We start from the raw sequence: 19,416 nt of genomic DNA, 5'->3' as shown, positions 1-19,416 counted from the left end.
CTGTTTAAAGAAGCACAGGCACATTCATCATCTCTAAAGCTTCTCTTCTAAACACACAAGAACAAAATGACTACATTTAGTAACAGATGGATTGCATTTACTAGAGATATAGTGTAATGGTCACACTCATCAGCATCACTAGGCCTATTTTATGGGGGATTTAGCCTCCCTAAATCTCTACTCAGCCCACCTAAAGTTTTTGGAATTAGCTCATGAACTGTACACTAATTAAAATCGCATCGGTCCCCTTTTGAATTTGATATGAAAACAGCAGGCAGATTTCAGCTCCCCTGGTACTCAACTTGTGTTTCTTTTCATCCCCAAACCACAGCAGTAGTGAAAGAACGCAGGTCAGTGTTTATCAAATGATTATTATAATGTCTGCACATTTGTAGTTCTTTGTTTTCCATTTATTTTTGTGGTGATCACCTCCTCATCACGGCTGTTTCCACCAGCAAAAGTTAAGCTCTTGATGAACATTAACTATGAATATAAAACATATTACAGTGCATGACACGTTCACTATATACCATACAGATTTTTTTGTACTAAACGTACCCTCACCGGCCACTTTATTAGGTACACCAGTCCAACTGCTCATTAACGCAGATTATGTTTTCAATCATCTCAGACTGGTTTCTGAAACATGACAATCCACTGTAAAGCAGATGGCCTCCACAGTCACCATATCTCAATCCAATAGAGCACCTTTGAGATGTGGTGGAACGGGAGATTCACGTAATGATGTGCAGCCGACAAATCTGCAGCAACTGCATGATGCTATCATGTCAATATGGACCAAAATCTCTAAGGGATATTTCCAGTAGCTTGTTGAATCTATGCCGCGAAGGATTCAGGCAGTTCTGAAGGCAAAAGGGGTCCAACCTAGTATTAGTAAGGTGTACTTAATAAAGTGGCCAGTGAGGGAATATTATTACTTTCAAATTTCAAATGTAATACAATCATGAAGAGATGAGCTCCCTAAAATTAAAATCCTACAATAGCCCCATGATCACATTTTATCTTAAGGCCCCGTTTACACTAGTGCGTTTTAGTTTTAAAACGGCGTTTTAGAATGAAAACGATCTGCGTCCACACTCGCGTTTTACCCAGCGTTTCTGAACTGCTCTCCGTCCACACCAAAACGCTGAAAACGCACATCACGTGACCACACACACACACTTTGGCAATCGCTGGAGCCCATCTACCCAGATGAGAGCTCTGCTAGTCGGACTTCTCATCAAGCATCTCCCGCTGGATCTAATCTCACTATATTTATTAAATGGGATATTTCATTCATCTTGTTGTCTTTATCTAACGACATATTCCCTGACTTTGGTCATTGGAATCTATTACTTGTACTCAGGTAACGTGTTTTGGCTTAGTGCAAAGATAAGTTAATGATTAATGTAACCACGTAGCCTATTCTGTATATTGACTGATCGCTTGCCTTTATTTCCTATAATGTATAAACTTATTGTATGTTATACTTTTATAATGGCCATTATCGATTATTAAAACTGAAAGAGAGGGTGTGTTTCGTATTTTCACTGAAATTGAAAGGAGGCAGTTGTTATCGGCTCCGTTTTGTTATAAATATCCACACAGTGAAGATGACGCTCATGCAGCACGACGCCTCAACATTTCTGCTGTCTGTTTAGTTGTTAATATTAAAATAAAAATAGGCAGTTCCTTATATCAAGTTTACATTTTATTGTTGAGAAAGTGAAACAACGTAGCCAAGGTGATGTGAATGAAGTTATAAAGTACACTTATAAAAGTTCCCTTTGAAGATTGACGCGTGTCCTCGGTATGTTTTCCATATCAAACTGAGAAGAAGAGATGCAGCCGTGATCAAACTTGCGAAGTCTGAACTTACACGGAGAAGATTCAGGACTGAACTGTGTGTGTTAGGCTACTTAATATTGAGGAAAAGCCCCAATCAGAGAGGCGAATGTCTGCAGCCCCGCCTCCGTTTTCAGATGTCTCCGTTTTCCATCATCCACACTGAGACGGAGCAGCAGCGTTTCAGAATGAAAACGGCCTCTCCAGCGTTTTCGAAACGCTCCGTTTTCGGCGCTCGAGAACTCCGGCGTAGTGTGGACGGATGGCGTAACCGTAGCAAAACTTATGCGTTTTCAAACTAAAACGCATTAGTGTAAACGGGGCCTAAGGTAGAATCCCCACAAACAACAAAACATTAAAGGGCACCTAGGTTACCCCTTTTTTCAGATTTTATATAAGTCTTTTGCGTCTCTAGAATGTGTATATAAAGTTTCAGATCAAAATACCCAACAGATTTTTCATTATACCTTTTACAAGATGCTGTTTTATACTGATTTCCAGCAGGGGGTGGTTTTGTCGTACTGCGCCTTTAAGCCAAGTTCTGCATGTTTTCTACATGCCTCCTCCCTCAGCTGCGTCAGACAACAGACAGACTTAAAGGAAGAAGGTCTCACGTAGCGTTTGTGAGATACTACAGTAATAACTAACCTTTACTAATCAGTATTGTGAAGTTGCATTGATGAGTCACACACAATATCGTTACGAAGTTAACGCGCGCGCACGCACACACACACACACACACACACACACACACACACACAAAAACACACAGATACACACGCAGGCAGGCAGGCAGACAGACAGAGCGCGCTTAGCTTAGATAAGGCTAACCTCAAGAACTGTGTGGATATCTGTTATGCTAATGTACAAAATAAACCTGATTTAACTTCCACAAACCGGGATTGAAGCGTCTTCTTTTATAATTGTTCGGACACGCGGCTGTGCTGATGGAGTAAAGCTGAAGTAAAACGCTGTAATTAATTACACACATACTCTGTTTTAAAACACTTTAAACATGTGAAACTTACTCTTAATCACATTTGATGATGATTGCTGATCCTAGCGAACAGAACAGACCTTTTATTCCCGGTTGCTTTGCGTATGTCTGTCTGGTCTTGTTGACATATACACGTGACTACCGGAACATGATAATGTGCGCAGCTGTCAATCAATTCGGTGGGCGGGGGGATCGCACACCTACGTAATGGTGCGATCGATTTGAAAACAGCTCCAATTGGCCGACCCTTTTTTTTGTAGTTAAATTGAAAAAAAAGGACTGGGTGTGTTCATATCACCCCAGCATGACGGTCTATACACTATACCAACACACAGATCTGTCCAAACAGCTTGAAAAGTAGATTTTTTACCATAGGTGCCCTTTAACTATACCTTTTAGCACAGTGAACTCACAATTAGCTGCTTATTGAGCTATTAAGCTAGTTGTGTTTATGCATTGGGGATTAGGGATGCAGAATAAGATCATGTGGAATATGTACTTTAAGTAATAAACACCCAATATCTCTATAGCCAAGTAATAAGGCGTTAGTTAATAGTGAGAATTGGTACCTAAACTAAAGTGTCACTTATATAATAAGTAATATAGACTGTGTGCATTTTAAGTTAATTTAGCCAACTTGTTCTATGACAACACAGGTTAATAATAACCAAAAACCATACAAATTGGGGCAGCCCAATATACAGTTTCAGCATCAATATCTCAATGTGATCATTCACAATGGTTATATGTATAATCATTTCACAATATATAAGTTTTGCCAATGTTTTTTGAGGCCTGTGACTGTGTGAGGGGTTTTAACCTGTTAGCCAGCACTCACTTTAGTGGATTCACACCCACCTAACTTTAAGTAGTAACATGTCTTGACTCCAGTAAGCTACAAAAACAAATTATGTATCATTGAAAAGAAGACACTTCGGGGTTTACTGTGCTCAAAAAATATAAAAAGTTATACATTATGAAAGCATATATATATATATATATATATATATATATATATATATATATATATATATATATATATATATATATATATATATATATATATATATATAAATATATATATATATATATATATATATATATATATATATATATATATATATATATATATATAAATATATATATATATATATATATATAAATATATATATATATATATATATATATATATATATATATATATATATATATATATATAAATATATATATATATATATATATATATATATATATATATATATATATATATATATATATATATATATAAATATATAAATATATATATATATATATATATATATATATATATATATATATATTTATATATATATATATATATAAAAAAAAATATATATATATATATATATATACATATATATATATATATACATATATACATACATACATATATACATACATACATATATACATACATACATACATACATACATACATATATATATATATATATATATATATATATATATATATATATATATATATATATATATATATATATGATTAATAAAGATTAATAAATATATCAATTAATGAAGTGCATTGCTAATAATTTTAAAAGGACATTTTCTCCCTCTATATATATTTTTTGTAATCTTCATATTTTCAAATAGTTTTGTCTCAGCCAAATATAGTCTTTACAAACCACAAATCAATGGAAAGCTTATTTATTTAGGTTTCAGATAATATATATCTCAATTTTAATGAATATTATGATTAGTTTTGTGGTCAGAAGCCACATGATAAACAAAAATAATTAGTCAAGGATAATTTCAAACCATTCCATATAGTAGGCATATTCAGCAATGTTGGAAAAAAAAAACTTTACAATATCCTAGACTGGTGGTGGATAACATCAATTAGCAGCAATAATGACTATCTTGATAAGACTTAATAATGGACGCTAATTGCGCACCTCCGCAAGGGCGCGCGCAGCACTTTGGGCATCATGAGCGGACTGAAGGAGAATTCAAATCAGCTTCACACTAAAATACGCACTTGTTAGGCAGCTTACTAAGCGTTAAGACAAAGATTTCAGCTTTAAAATCTAATATCCCCCTCTCGTTAAACTCAATATACGCTTGTTTGTTTACTCGGAGGCAAAATGACGTGATTATAAACACTGATTATGTGCTGCGCTCTCATTATTAATAACACAACCTGCAGCCAATTAAGCGTTTAAAATCACCTCAACACTTATACACAGTTTCAACCACTAATTCATATTTAAAGCGCAGAATAATACGTATTAACATTTTATCACACATGCAATTTTGGAATTTTACTTCGAAACATCAGTACATGAAGACGCATGCATCATTGTTGACATACATGAACAACGGCAGCAGCCGAATATGTCTTCGTCAGCTCAGACAAACAGATGAATTACCTGAATGTTGTAATTGATGGAGTGATGTGAGTGTAATCCAGCTGTGGAGTGAAGCAGCTCGGTCTGAACACGAGAATGAACACGAGCGCGCGCGTGCCTGTGGCTCACTGGACTCGCGTCGCTGGATATTATGAATCTTTTGAGTCAAACAGTTGGTTCAAATTAAATGACTCACAGTTCAGGGATTCGCCCTCGAGACGTCAATCAAAATTGATTCAGCGATCTCAATCTCTGGAGGCAAAGTTTCTTCAATTTTGAAGGTTTAATAACAAGAGGCGTGTAAGTGTGTTACATTTATTTATTTTTGGTCGTGAGGAGCTCGGTTATTACTGTAAAGATATACTGTAAATGTAAATACTGCATTATTGATAGCATGAGAACTTTTGTTTGTTTGGCCTGTGATGGTCTGTTTAAGTCTGCTTTCTATATTTAGCCCAAGTGTCTGCTGGTTGTTTTTAGCACATCAAAAAATATTCTGCGCCACCACTACTGTAGTCTGTAGTCAAATCACAGTTCTGATCTGAATCATTTAAAAGGTTCACAATGAGAAATTGTCTCTTAGAATTATGTTAGGCAGGTGAGTTTACAAAAGTTATGTAAATTACCCCAAGACCAATCAGAGGCCGGCCGGTGTCGATTCAATAATAAAGCTCATTTTATTCATTCATTCATTCATTTTCTTTTTCAGCTTAGTCCCTTTATTAATCCGGGGTCGCCACAGCAGAAGGAACTGCCAACTTATCCAGCACATGTTTTACGCAACGGATGCCATTCCAGCCGCAACCCATGGTAACGCTTTCTTTTACAACCCGCAAAGTACCGCGTAAGTACAGTGAAATTACAGTGTACTTTTCTGTACGTACTGTGTAAGTATAATGAACGTATGTGTAGGTATGAGGGAACAAACCGTAATGCTTGGGTAAAAAGGGGGTAACAACCAGATGTTCATCACGAAAATTACCGCGTAAGTACAGTGAAATAACGGTGTACTTTTCTGTACCTATAGTGTAAGTATAAATAACGTTTACGTAAGTATAAGGGAACAAACAGTAATGCTCGGGTAAGGGGGTAGCAACCAGATATTCAGCATCCGCGTAAGTACAGTGAAATAAGGTTGTACTTTTCTTTAAATTGCAAAAGAACAAACCATAATGTTTGCGTAAAAGGGGAGTAACAATAAGATATCCATCACGCAAAGAAGTATATTAAGTTTACGATGTACATTTCTTCAAGTATTGTATACATATAAAGAATTATGCAAGGATGGTGACAACCTATTGCTATCTGCAAATGTACTGTATATGCACCTGCGTGAATACATTAGTACTCTTATTCAGTGCTTGGGTTTTATATGGGGTGTTTAATGAATAAAAGGTTTACAACCTGTGAAATTATGAACCCTTATTGTATAATGTATGTATTTTAAATCTGCAATTCAATATAAAATATATTTCCATACACTACTTACCTTATGTTTATTTGTCGATCTCACCAAAGCCATCAATGTCTCCATAACTCACTATCAACAAATAACTTTGCATGACATAGGCCTACCGTCAGGGTTCAATGCAGATTAAAACAGGCTCGCATCTTTACTGCTGTTGTACAGGGGGGCTAACTGTTGCATTTCAGTAAATGTATAGCTGATGCTTTATAGAAAAATCTAGTAATTTGGTCTTCAATCAATAAAAACTGCTTCTGTAGTTTACTCTGTTCTTAGTGTTCAAGTATACACTAGTATGTTAAAGTTCAGCTTCTTCCCTCTTTGTTCCCTGTAGTTAAAGGGTAAATACAGTATTTGTTCCCTCCTTGTTCCCTGTACTTACAGGGTAAATACCACATTTGAGGGTTGTAAATTAAAGTGAAGCTTTGTTTCTCCCTTGTTACCTGTACTTACAGGGTAAATACCACATTTGAGGGTTGTAAATTAAAGTGAAGCTTTGTTCCTCTCTTGTTACCTCCTTGTTCCCCGTACTTACAGGGTAAATACCACATTTGAGGGTTGTAAATTAAAGTGAAGCTTTGTTCCTCCCTTGTTCCCTGTACTTACAGGGTAAATACCACATTTGAGGGTTGTAAATTAAAGTGAAGCCTTGTTCCTCTCTTGTTACCTCCTTGTTCCCTGTACTTACAGGGTAAATACCACATTTGAGGGTTGTAAATTAAAGTGAAGCATTGTTCCTCTCTTGTTACCTGTACTTACAGGGTAAATACCACATTTGAGGGTTGTAAATTAAAGTGAAGCATTGTTCCTCTCTTGTTACCTCCTTGTTACCTGTACTTACAGGGTAAATACCACATTTGAGGGTTGTAAATTAAAGTGAAGCTTTGTTCCTCTCTTGTTACCTCCTTGTTCCCTGTACTTACAGGGTAAATACCACATTTGAGGGTTGTAAATTAAAGTGAAGCTTTGTTCCTCTCTTGTTACCTCCTTGTTACCTGTACTTACAGGGTAAATACCACATTTGAGGGTTGTAAATTAAAGTGAAGCTTTGTTCCTCTCTTGTTACCTCCTTGTTACCTGTACTTACAGGGTAAATACCACATTTGAGGGTTGTAAATTAAAGTGAAGCTTTGTTCCTCTCTTGTTACCTGTAGTTAAAGGGTAAATACAACATTTGTTCCCCCCTTGTTCCCTTTAGTTTACAATGTAAAATCTTGAAGGCAGTGAAATAAATATACAAACACACAATATATTTCTTCTTTACTTTGTAACCTTTATTTTAATAAATAAGCATTTTAAAAGACTTCATATTAATCAAACATTGTCTTGTCTATCATTGCCTATACTCATTCATTTTCTCTTCGGCTTTGTCCTTTTGTTAATCTGGGGTCGCCACAGTGGAATAAACCACCATCTTATCCAGCATATGTTTTACGCAGTGGATGCCCTTCCAGCTGCAACCCATCTCTGGGAAACATCCATACACACCCACTCACACGCATTCACTACGGACAATTTAGTCTACCCAATTCACCTGTACCGCATGTCTTTGGACTGTGAGGGAAACCGGAGCACCCGGAGGAAACCCACGCGAACGCAGGGAGAACTCCATGCAGAAACCTTCTTGATGTGTGGAAACAGCACTACCTACTGTGCCACCGTGTAGCCACCCAGCTGCAACCCATCACTCACAGCAAATTCATTGGTGTTAAATTTCAAGTGTTGTGGTAATTCAGAGTAAAGTGTTAAAATTCTAGAGTTAGATAAAGGTAAAATAACCCTCTCAGCGTTAGAAGTTGATTTGCCTCCTTGTCACACAGAGTAACATATAAGAAGAAAACCCTTGTATTTGAAAAACTAATCAGAGTGTCTGAAATCTCGCCACACCCTCATTCACCTGGCCCTTAAATTGATCAATTAGTTTAGTCCACTAGACAGAGTGAATGACCACAAATAAGTGAATTCAGACACCTGCTGTTGAACACCTGCTGTTAACAAGCACAATCACTGAAGGAATAAGAAATTGAAGGAAGAAATAAAACTACAGACACAGCCTCACACCAAACCAACTGAATTAAAACAGAGAATTAAACAACTCCATTAAATAATAGCATAAGCAGCTTCACTGATTACAGTTTGACTTAATTTCTGTAAGAATATTTGACAATGAACAGAGGTTATATTTTTATTATTAAAAATATTTCATTTGACCTCACCATCATGGAGATCAGAGGCTGCTTATTTGAGCTCTTGAAGCTTTACGCTTACTTCATAGTGTTTCTCTGACTGCTATAGCCGTGTTTCTAATACTCATCAGTTATAGCAAGAAAGGTCAAGAGAAACTACATTGTTTATGCTTAATTGTTATAGATTTAATTTCAGGTGTTTATTAAGTTGATTCATAATAATATGCAAATATAGGTGTATTAAAGCTGCATGGGACAATACTACTGACAGTTTGCAGCTCTTAAAGAAAATTCAACAAACAATTGGGATGCAATTAATAATTAGAGTGTCATGCACTAAACATTCAAACTCCAGCTTGCTCATTATAACACACAGGTATCAAGAATCAGGACTTGAACCTCAACCGTGGTTGCTGAAAAAAAAAAAAAAAGCTGCATAGTTCATGCTGCAATGCATGCTGGGTGCCAGCATAGTACAAAGCTCCCAGCATGCATTGCAGCATAATTAAATTATGCAGCTTTATGTTCTTACAATCTCTTTATTTTCCTTTATTTTGTGTTGTTTTTGGGAGGTGATATTTCAGTAGTGTTTTTTTTTTTACTTGATTTTTTATTTTTTTTTTGTCACCATCATTGAGATTCAAAGACTAATTATTGATGTCTGAGTGTTTATAAGTTTTGTCATAGATCAAACATTTTCATTGTAAATATTTTTTTTTATTTTATTGGAGCTTCAGTGGTTTCATTTATGTATATTATTTATTTCTCACACATAATTAATATGATATTAAATTAGAAAACAAGCAGGAAAGGAAGGCTATGTTATCATTAATAATCACTTCAGATTGACACTTTAATTTTCTTTCGGCTTTCCATGCTTTATGTTTAAATAGTGTAATTACCACTATCTACAGCAGCCAAAGTAGAAGACATTTATAGTAAGAAGTTGAAGAGGCTGACTAAAGCAGACTCTGTCCTCCATCATGGTGACTTCAAATGAACAACGGAAATTTTATTAAGAGCTTTTGTTCACATGACAGAAATAAAGTCACTGGTCAGTAATAGGTGAAGCTCCATGATAAGTTGTTTAATTTGATGAGATTTTTTTAAAGATGTTGAAAAATAAGATTTTTTTATTGTGTAATTTGTTTTATTTTTATTGATTATTATTTTATTTAGAGTTTTTTTTTCTCAGTTGATTTCATCTTTGGTTTTGGCTTGTGTTTTTCTGTCCTTCAGTGATTTTGCTTGTTAACAGTTGTTCATCAACAATTCTCAATCCTCCTTTAATTAGACACTTTATTGTCTCGTTAACTTCATCACTGTCTAAGTGTTCAGCCCTCTGTAGTGAGGACACTAGTGAGGATTTTGCTCTGGAATTTAAGGCTTACGTGTGTTCGAATGAAAAATACAGACTATGGGATTTGTTTTTAACAGAAATATTCTGGAAACTGAATTTACGAATGTAAAATGTTGAAAACAGCAGATTACTGGCAACCACTGCTGCCAGTATTTTGACATACATTTAACAGATGTTTTACACAATAAGAGTTTGCTAATTAACACTCTGGGTGTTAAAAATTTTAACACTTTCAAAAATGTTATTTTAACACTTATAGTGGTTCCCATATAAACACTGAGGGAGTGTTAATTTTAACTCTAAGGTAGTTAGATCTACCAAATCTAAAATTTGCAGTGTGAGATCGATAAAAAATACAGACTGTTGAATGTGCTTTTAACAGAAATATTCTGTAAACTGAATTTATGAATGTGAAAAACAGCAGATTACTGGCAACCACAGCTGCTGGTATTTTTCCGTAAAATCTAAAAATGAAAAAAAAGAAAGAAAAACAGCAAAACGGTTTTTGTGTCACCATTGTGGAGGATAATAGCGTCTCTGTTCAAGTCCAAGATGAACTGAGAAAATTTGTGTTATGCTGCATCTTCTTTTGTTTAAAGGTAACTGTGTAGTTACTAATGCTGTCAAAATCTGTTTGCTACTTGCCATCACACATGAAAACATTATTGCATCTAAAGACTTTACTTTTTTTGCACTAAGCTATGATTTTGTAAAATGAACAATGTATTAGTTCATGAAATATGGTTATTTTTTGTAAATTTATAGAGTTATATAAAACTTCCATGTTTTTCACAAAAAGATTCTGGCAACCACAGCTGCTGGTATTTTTTCGGAAATTGAACAGATATTTTACACAACAAGAGTTTGCTAATTAACACTCTCTTGGTGTTGACAATGTTAACACTTTCAAAAGTGTTATTTTTAACACTTATAGTGGTTCCCATATAAACTCTGAGGCAGTGTTAATTTTAACTCCAAGGTAGTTAAATCTACTATCTAAAATTTGCTGTGCTGGGAAACATCCATACATACTCATTCACACACATACACTACGGACAATTTTACCTTACCCAATGTCACCACATATTTTTGGACTTGTGGGAGCACCCGGAGGAAACCCACGCTAACATGGGGAGAACATGCAAACTCCACACAGAAATGCCAACTGACCCAGCCGAGGCTCGAACCAACGACCTTCTAGCTGTGAGACGATTGTGCTACCCACTGCGCCTGCCTATACTCAAACAGCAAAATAACACATTATTTCCTTCCCCCTTTTTTTCTGGCATCTCTTGCTTGGCTTCCTCTTCTGCTCTTCTCAGCTTCCACTGAGGACTCTGATGGTGAGTGGCTGATGAAATCCCATGGGTCTTGCTGCTCTGCATTTATATAAAATATATGAACAGACAGAAAGGCTTTTAGTAAGCTATAGACATGTTTATTTTCCTGTTTAATGTGTGTGTAGTGGTTGTCCAACAATTTCACACACTAAACATTTACAGATACCATACAGACACTATACATTACTATCAAACAAAAGTACTATCATCAGATCATATGGGAGATTGTGATCATTTATAGTGATAATAATTAAAGCGCAGAGGGGAAAAGGCTTAAATATATGTGCAGGCAGTTTAGACTTTGAAGTAAAGATTATTTGCAGTTCAGTGTACATATTTAAATTCTGTGTCACTCATTAAATGGTAAGTAAATGTAACGTTTGGGTTAACTACCCCTAAGGTTAGTTTTCGATTAAAGTACATGTCTTAACCCATCATTAGTCCTAAATAAAGTGAAAGATAACATAATATGGTTGATGTACTGTTATGGACCCTTTTTACATTTCAGCGCAGTGAATGGGAAAGTACAACACATTTTTTTTTACAATCTTCTTTGCTCAAAAAAAATGAAAACTTTACGATGGTGTTGTCTCGACAATTAGAAAAATAAAAATATAGTGTGAAACTGATAACGCCAGCAAGAAGAGAGAATAACTTCTAATTTACTCATGACCATAGACACTGTTTGAAACACCTCGCACATGTAATCATATTATATAATGCATACGTAAATACAAATAAACGTTATTTTATTAAAAAAATCATATAAAAAACTCAAGGATTTTAGATGCTGATGATCGTTAAACGCGTCATAACAGTGTTGTGAAAAGGGTGTAATTGTTAAAAATAGGTACAAACATCAGATATAAACAAAAACCTAAACAAACACTTCTATGTACATAACGTCATAAAAATACTTGTTTTATTTACCTCGCGCTGCCGTCCTTGTACTGCCGTGAACAGGAAATTCTGGGAATGGAGGACGGAGAGTTGAATCGATTCGTCTTCAACAAACCGATCAGTGTGACATCAAAACATCGCGAGAACAACAGACAGCTCCGTGTGCATTTGAATCCATCTCGCGATATTGTATCACTTCAGGTACGCGCCTACTGATTCGTTGATTCAAACGAGTTGTGAATCAAGAAGCCTCTAAAGATCCGAATCAAACTGCAGCAGCACGCCACGAGGTTTTGCTCAGACTTTTGGGACGTTTGGAATTGCTCCGTCTTGTCACCATGTAACACATGTGAGTAAATCGTTGTCAGTAAATAAGGCTATTGTTACGATTAGAAATTGTGCATTAACCAGATTATATTTATTTTGTTTCATTTGTTTTTAGCGTAACATTAACGTTAGTTCATGGCCGAATCTAAACGGCCAGCAGCGAATATTTACCAATGTTTACTGTCGTTTACTTTGCACATCTTAGAAATGTTGCCAAAGTTCCTATGGATTTAGTTTCTTCATGTCATTCCAGAAAGACTGGATGATGAGCAGGTCAGATCTCTGTGGCTGTTGTCATACTGACTGTGCAGACGATTTTCTCCCTTTATACGTTAATTACAGCAAAGTTAATGACAAAATTAATGTTTGGAAATGTAAATGTATATATCAATAGCCCCCCCCCCCTCCAATTACTAGTAACGTTTGCCTAGGACTTTAGCACAGTAGCCTACTATTTAAGCCTTTTCCCCTCTGCGCTTTAATTATTATCACTATAAATGATCACAATCTCCCATATGATCTGATGATAGTACTTTTGTTTGATAGTAATGTATAGTGTCTGTATGGTATCTGTAAATGTTTAGTGTGTGAAATTGTTGGACAACCACTACACACACATTAAACAGGAAAATAAACATGTCTATAGCTTACTAAAAGCCTTTCTGTCTGTTCATATATTTTATATAAATGCAGAGCAGCAAGACCCATGGGATTTCATCAGCCACTCACCATCAGAGTCCTCAGTGGAAGCTGAGAAGAGCAGAAGAGGAAGCCAAGCAAGAGATGCCAGAAAAAAAGGGGGAAGGAAATAATGTGTTATTTTGCTGTTTGAGTATAGGCAGGCGCAGTGGGTAGCACAATCGCCTCACAGCAAGAAGGTCGCTGGTTCGAGCCTCGGCTGGGTCAGTTGGCATTTCTGTGTGGAGTTTGCATGTTCTCCCCATGTTAGCGTGGGTTTCCTCCGGGTGCTCCCACAAGTCCAAAAATATGTGGTGACATTGGGTAAGGTAAAATTGTCCGTAGTGTATGTGTGTGAATGAGTATGTATGGATGTTTCCCAGTGATGGGTTGCAGCTGGGTGGCTACACGGTGGCACAGTAGGTAGTGCTGTTTCCACACATCAAGAAGGTTTCTGCATGGAGTTCTCCCTGCGTTCGCGTGGGTTTCCTCCGGGTGCTCCGGTTTCCCTCACAGTCCAAAGACATGCGGTACAGGTGAATTGGGTAGACTAAATTGTCCGTAGTGAATGCGTGTGAGTGGGTGTGTATGGATGTTTCCCAGAGATGGGTTGCAGCTGGAAGGGCATCCACTGCGTAAAACATATGCTGGATAAGATGGTGGTTTATTCCACTGTGGCGACCCCAGATTAACAAAAGGACAAAGCCGAAGAGAAAATGAATGAGTATAGGCAATGATAGACAAGACAATGTTTGATTAATATGAAGTCTTTTAAAATGCTTATTTATTAAAATAAAGGTTACAAAGTAAAGAAGAAATATATTGTGTGTTTGTATATTTATTTCACTGCCTTCAAGATTTTACATTGTAAACTAAAGGGAACAAGGGGGGAACAAATGTTGTATTTACCCTTTAACTACAGGTAACAAGAGAGGAACAAAGCTTCACTTTAATTTACAACCCTCAAATGTGGTATTTACCCTGTAAGTACAGGTAACAAGGAGGTAACAAGAGAGGAACAAAGCTTCACTTTAATTTACAACCCTCAAATGTGGTATTTACCCTGTAAGTACAGGTAACAAGGAGGTAACAAGGGAGGAACAAAGCTTCACTTTAATTTACAACCCTCAAATGTGGTATTTACCCTGTAAGTACAGGGAACAAGGGGGGAACAAATACTGTATTTACCCTTTAACTACAGGGAACAAAGAGGGAAGAAGCTGAACTTTAACATACTAGTGTATACTTGAACACTAAGAACAGAGTAAACTACAGCAGCAGTTTTTATTGATTGAAGACCAAATTACTAGATTTTTCTATAAAGCATCAGCTATACATTTACTGAAATGCAACAGTTAGCCCCCCTGTGCAACAGCAGTAAAGATGCGAGCCTGTTTTAATCTGCATTGAACCCTGACGGTAGGCCTATGTCATGCAAAGTTATTTGTTGATAGTGAGTTATGGAGACATTGATGGCTTTGGTGAGATCGACAAATAAACATAAGGTAAGTAGTGTATGGAAATATATTTTATATTGAATTGCAGATTTAAAATACATACAGTATACAATAAGGGTTCATAATTTCACAGGTTGTAAACCTTTTATTCATTAAACACCCCATATAAAACCCAAGCACTGAATAAGAGTACTAATGTATTCACGCAGGTGCATATACAGTACATTTGCAGATAGCAATAGGTTGTCACCATCCTTGCATAATTCTTTATATGTATACAATACTTGAAGAAATGTACATCGTAAACTTAATATACTTCTTTGCGTGATGGATATCTTATTGTTACTCCCCTTTTACGCAAACATTATGGTTTGTTCTTTTGCAATTTAAAGAAAAGTACAACCTTATTTCACTGTACTTACGCGGATGCTGAATATCTGGTTGCTACCCCCTTACCCGAGCATTACTGTTTGTTCCCTTATACTTACGTAAACGTTATTTATACTTACACTATAGGTACAGAAAAGTACACCGTTATTTCACTGTACTTACGCGGTAATTTTCGTGATGAACATCTGGTTGTTACCCCCTTTTTACCCAAGCATTACGGTTTGTTCCCTCATACTTACACATACGTTCATTATACTTACACAGTACGTACAGAAAAGTACACTGTAATTTCACTGTACTTACGCGGTACTTTGCGGGTTGTAAAAGAAAGCGTTACCCAACCCATCTCTGGGAAACATCCATACACACTCATACACTACGGTCAATTTAGTCTAACCAATTCACCTGTACCTCATGTCTTTGGACTGTGGGGTTAACCGGAGCACCCAAAGGAAACCCACGCGAACGCAGGGAGAACATGCAAACTCCCCAGTTTGCCAACTTGCCAACTGACCCAGCTTAGGCTTGAACCAGCGACCTTTTTGCTGTGAGGTGACAACTGCGCCACTGCGTCACCCAAGCTCATTATAAAACAAGCTAATTTTTGTACATAAAGGTCATAAAACAAATAAGCTACATTAAAAAAAGTATTGTGGTGTGTGTTAACTATACAGAAAATGTGATTGCAGTAAAGAATAACACAGAATAGAGCATTTTTATTAACCATATTTTTACATAACTGTTATGTAAAAGTACTCCTAGACGTTCTTTATGTTGAGTTGCACACCATGTACTCTTACTGTTAAGCCTTAAATTAATAAAAAAAATGTGTGTGGCCGTGCATCAGTAATATATTATACATTTTAATGATTGAAATAGAATGCCACAGTTTTTGTTCAGTGGTATTGTTTAATACAAACTCTAAAATAAAATGTCTGTCTGTCCGTCCGTCCGTACGTCCGTCCGTCCGTCCGTCCGTCCGTCCGTCTATCTATCTATCTATCTATCTATCTATCTATCTATCTATCTATCTATCTATCTATCTATCTATCTATCTATCTATCTATCTATCTATCTATCATTTTATCTATCATCTCTCTATCTCTCTATCTCTCTATCTATCTATCTGTCTGTCTGTCTGTCCGTCCGTCCGTCCGTCCGTCCGTCCGTCCGTCCGTCCGTCCATCGATCTATCTATCTATCTATCTATCTATCTATCTATCTATCTATCTATCTATCTATCTATCTATCTATCTATCTATCTATCTATCTATCTATCTATCTATCCATCCATCCATCCATCCATCCATCCATCCATCCATCCATCCATCTCTCTGTCATTTTATCTATCATCTCTCTGTCATTCTATCCATCCATCCATCCATCCATCCATCCATCGATCCATCGATCGATCGATCTATCTATCTATCTATCTATCTATCTATCTATCTATCTATCTATCTATCTATCTATCTATCTATCTATCTATCTATCTATCTATCTATCTATCTATCTATCTATCTATCTATCCATCCATCCATCCATCTCTCTGTCATTTTATCTATCATCTCTCTGTCATTCCATCCATCCATCCATCCATCCATCCATCCATCCATCTCTCTGTCATTTTATCTATCATCTCTCTGTCATTCTATCCATCCATCCATCCATCCATCCATCCATCCATCCATCCATCCATCCATCCATCGATCGATCGATCGATCTATCTATCTATCTATCTATCTATCTATCTATCTATCTATCTATCTATCTATCTATCTATCTATCTATCTATCTATCTATCTATCTATCTATCTATCTATCTATCTATCTATCTATCTATCCATCCATCCATCCATCTCTCTGTCATTTTATCTATCATCTCTCTGTCATTCCATCCATCCATCCATCCATCCATCCATCCATCCATCCATCCATCCATCTATCTATCTATCTATCTATCTATCTATCTATCTATCTATCTATCTATCTATCTATCTATCTATCTATCTATCTATCTATCTATCTATCTATCTATCTATCTATCTATCTATCTATCTATCTATCTATCTATCTATCTAAATAAAAGGGTCATTTTAAAGACACAAGGAATCAGAATCATTTATTAAATTAAGGAAGTTTCCCGTCCTGACTTAACAGGCTTAGATTGCTGTGGTGTAATTTTCTTAATTAACCTGAGAATAAATAAATAATAATAAACATATTATTATTATTATTTTTTATTATTATTAAGTGTCTTTTCAATTCCTGTTAAACTACAAGAAACAAGACTTCCTCCAGAAAAAAAGTAAATACTGTGAAATATGTCCTTTTTCTCTTAAAGATCACATGAGAAATATTTGAAAAAATAACACAAATGTGTCTGCTAACAATTTTGTCTTCAGCTCTCTTATAAAGGAACAAAACATGGACAGTATCAGTTTTGTCATACATTTATTTATACATATTATCCTTCACAAAGAACAGAGGGACAAAATTTCATAAAGAAAAAAAAAAACAAAGATGAGTGAATCAACTTATTCAACTAAAACACTGTCCTGGAATCCTTAATTGAATAATATTAATAATGATAAATATATTCCTGAAGTAATCTATATTAGGAAATGGCTGGGTGGAATGTTTATATCCGTTACTAAATAAGTCAAGGGAATGTTGGAGTGCCGGAAAACCACAATCAAACACGAGGACTTTACATTCCCAGATACTCTCAATGTGAGACACTTGTGTTAACCTGCCACTTTAATAGTTCCTCAATCACTTCGTCAGAGGACCGGCTCTATTTCTACTCAAAAACAACATTTACTTCATGGATAGAAGAATTAAACACTTGGTAAGTGAACTTTCCATCCTTAATCATAAACTTGCACATCAAATATCAGTTCTGGTAAAACCCCGAAAAAGAAACTGAAAAACGGTGTTGATGTGCTGATACTAAAATAATAAGCATTTGGATTCATCTGTTAGCATTTGTGGACCTGAAAACAACAGTATTTCACCCAAATGCTTGGCACAAAACTATAGCCAACACTGAGGTACTTGCCTGGAGCATATTTAAAGGGATAGTTCACCCAAAACGGAAACTTCTGTGATTATTTATTGCCTCGTTATCTGTCTGATTTTGTAAAAAGATCTTTTAAAAAAAGCTTAAAACTGTTAAACAGTAAACTCCATACTGTAAAAACCCAACAGCCAACTTTATCAAATGAAATAAGTGTAGTTAACTCAACATTTACAGAAAGGTAATTCTACTCATTTAAACTCAGTGTTGAGGGTAATACCTCATTACTTCAACTTAAATGGTGTAAGTTCACAGTACTCATATAGTTTTTTTTCATTATTTTTTTCATCATTTCATTTTTTTTCATTTCATTTTTTTCATTAGTTTTTTTTTTTTAACTCAAATGGTTTGTCACAATCGGTTTCCTTAAAAGGTTTGAGTTGCCCTAACTCATTGGGTTTTAGAGTACTTAGTACGTTTGAGTTCTCTTCATGTATTGGGTTTTACTGTGCTCAAATTGCTTCATTGACTAAAATGGATTAGGTTCACAGTACTCATTAGGATTAGTTTTTGAACTTAAATGGTTTGTTGCAATCGCTTCCTCAAATATTTCGAGTTACTCTAATTTTTTGGGCTTTACAGTGCATAATAGGAACAACAAATTCTACAAAATTGAGCTGAGTGCTAAATTAACACTCCTCCGAGCATGTATTGTCCCATTCTATAGTGTTAAAGTAACACTAAATCAGTGTCACAATTTAAGAATATACTTATGTGCCTAAAGAAGTGTTGGTTGAGTTTTAATGATGAAAACAGTCGCTGTTAACAAGCAGAATCACTGAGAAGAAACAACAAAACTACATTTGACGCAGTCAAAGCCTTAAGCCACCTTTCCACATCACATGACAAATGAAAAGTGTCAGAACGGAAGTCATTTATAGCTGCGTGGAGTTCCAATCATCCCCATATGTGGACAATTCAGATCCAATTCGACCTGCGGATCCATTCAAATATTCTTTATAACCTATATGAACATAACTAAATG

At 35.7% G+C, this 19,416-nt stretch overlaps 2 protein-coding genes and 1 long non-coding RNA gene across 5 annotated transcripts in view; 1 reads left to right on the top strand and 2 right to left on the bottom strand.

Moving 5' to 3' along the window:
* Nucleotides 1–5,402, bottom strand: part of cacng5b (calcium voltage-gated channel auxiliary subunit gamma 5b) — a 28,539-nt gene extending 23,137 nt beyond the window's left edge. Inside the window, exon 1 of the mRNA XM_087245321.1 lies at nt 5,271–5,402. The gene's annotated coding sequence lies outside the window, so the exon portion shown is untranslated. The remainder of the gene's footprint in view (nt 1–5,270) is intronic.
* The window catches only part of prkcab (protein kinase C, alpha, b), a 624,299-nt gene that overhangs the window by 281,871 nt on the left and 323,012 nt on the right, over nt 1–19,416 (bottom strand). The gene's annotated exons all lie outside the window — the stretch shown is intronic.
* On the top strand, nt 12,800–13,846 carry LOC141381305 (uncharacterized). The gene is made up of 2 exons (XR_015481401.1): nt 12,800–12,849; nt 13,521–13,846. It is a non-coding gene; the product is annotated as an uncharacterized LOC141381305 (long non-coding RNA).

The sequence above is a fragment of the Danio rerio genome, chromosome 3 (genome assembly GCF_052040795.2).
Source record: "Danio rerio strain M-AB ecotype USA chromosome 3, GRCz13ab, whole genome shotgun sequence".
Lineage (NCBI taxonomy): Eukaryota > Metazoa > Chordata > Actinopteri > Cypriniformes > Danionidae > Danio > Danio rerio.
This window is presented reverse-complemented; position numbering and strand designations above follow the sequence as displayed.